Raw genomic sequence first — 2,500 nt, forward strand, 5'->3', positions numbered from 1 at the left:
ACAATATTAAAAATAAAATAATGTACAGATTTTGAATAACTATCTTTAAGGCAGTTCCAGGATAAATTCATCTGACTTTCATTTTAAATTTGGGTTTATTTGCAAAAATAATTTCGTTACCAAAATTTTTCAACGAAATTGTTGAATACTTTAGGTCCCTTGTAACAAAATTGGTTTCTACTTCTTTCTTTAGTTAAATTTGGTACTAGAATTTTAATAAATTGAGAGGCCCTAGTCCCTCTATTGACAACTTTCAGAGTAAAATTGATTGAAATATTTATGTGTGTATGATAAACAGCTTTGGTTATAAATTTGGTTAAAAGTTAAAATATTTTATTCTCTTGAAATATGTAACTTAATCTGTCTCTGTATATTTATGGAAAAGATTATTCGAAGTGATTTTCGCTGGCAGCTAATTATACTTTTTAGAATTGTTGTGTATGTACCACCGTAAATAATAATTCCGTATCTTAAAGTGCTTTCCGAACCACGGAGTGATATAATCTAACTAAATGTTCACTTTCTAAATAACCCCTCATGAATTGATATAAAGAATAATTTTATCGATCTCAACTTACCACTCAACTGAGCAATATGCTGATTCCACCTCAGATCTCTGTCGACAACCATCCCCAAGTAGGTGACAGAGTCCACGATACTGATATATGAACAGTTACCGTGAATACAAACAACTATGAGGGTGGCAGTAAAGCTTATAATCGTTCTGCAGTTCCAATATGCTCTTATTTTGTTCAAAAGAATAAAAATGCATTTAGATTTTGTGGTATTTATCAAAAGCTTATTATCAACTAACCAGCTAGATATCTTGGTTAGATCATCTTGAATATTAATTTTTAATGAGTTTTTTTTATATGCAGAGCAGACCAGGGCCGTATCATCGGCGTATGCAAATATTTTAGAATTTAGTTGCAATTTTTAATAAATCATTAATAAATATCAAGAATACTACTGGGCCCAATATTCCTCCTTGTGCCGTTCCATACATCAATTCCAAAACATCGCTTTTAATATTATTTATTTTAACTAACTGCTTCCTACCTTTAGAAAAAGAAGTTAACCAGTTCAAAGCGCTTCCCCCTATCCCATACTTCTTAAATTTACACAAAAGTATATCAATGTCTAACACGTCAAACGCCTTTTTAAAATCCAAATAAACTGCCAAAGTATATTTATACTTATCAGAATTTTCAACAATTTCACTGACGTGCCTAACCAATGCTGCATCAGTACCTTTACCTGGTAAGAAACCAAATTGGTGTTCCGAAAAAAAAATCATTGTCGCAAAAATATTTTAACAGTTGGTCTTTGATTAGTGATTCTAATATTTTTAGCTAACGTACTGATAACAGAGATAGGACGATAAGAGCTGACCTGCGTTGCGTCACCTGACTTAAATACAGGGACTACAACTGCAGTTTTAAAACTCATCTGGAACAATACCCTCCCTTAGTGATTTTGAAAATATGTTATAAAGTACGGGTGCAAATATGTTAATATTTTTCTTTCATTAAAACAATATTTATACCGTCAAGGCCACAAACTAAACTTATTTTTCCATGCTATTTATCTTGTTAACCACATCAGAGAGTTGAATATGAAACTCGTTAAGCAATACATTATATTGCGTCTGATCCTCCAGAAATAGGTCCTGGCCAAATTCATCCTGTCTCAATTTAGAAACTATACTTGTGAAATACTCATTAAAAATATTCCCCACCATGCGCTCATTACCCCCCACCTTCATCACGGCATCGCCAACAACAATTTCATCAATACTGTTTTTCTTTCTTTTAAGAATTTTCTTTACAACGTTCCAATATTTTTTTCGGAGTCACCATTACAAGCCTCAATGAGATTGGAATAATACCTCTTTTTTACTCGTCTAATTTGTTTGGTTACTGTTCTGGATAATTCTCTAAATCTATTTCTTAAAACTAGGTTATCTCTGTTTTTTGTATATTCTTTAAAAACACCAATTCTTACGGTTTTATTAAACAAACCAGATCATTAGTAATCCATTCACCTCCTCCTTCTATTTTTACTGTTTAATTTTTTTCAAATTACAGGATGCTGTGAAACATTGACCATAAATATTGAAAAATTCTTTAACACTATCAATCACATGAGGGCTGGAGATGACTGGGCTCCAGTCGGCTAATAATAGTTGCCGCTTTAATAGCTCATTATTAGATACCGTGACGAAATTATGTTTGCATTTTTCATACATGATTCCAAGATAAATTAACACTGAGAGCATAATGGTCAGTAATGCCCAGTTCCTCAACATTACATTTAACATTCAAAGGTTTGGAGTTACGTATCAGTGCGTGGTCCAAACAAGAACTTACACCTACATCTATTCTAGTGGGACAGTTAACCAGATTCAAAAAACCATAAGAAGAAACTGCGCTCAAGTAATCTTTACCGGATCCCTTATTTTTCAATGTGCATATGTTTAAGTCACCTATTATCAAAGTTG

Source organism: Homalodisca vitripennis, unplaced genomic scaffold (genome assembly GCF_021130785.1).
Source record: "Homalodisca vitripennis isolate AUS2020 unplaced genomic scaffold, UT_GWSS_2.1 ScUCBcl_6595;HRSCAF=13881, whole genome shotgun sequence".
Classification (NCBI taxonomy): domain Eukaryota; kingdom Metazoa; phylum Arthropoda; class Insecta; order Hemiptera; family Cicadellidae; genus Homalodisca; species Homalodisca vitripennis.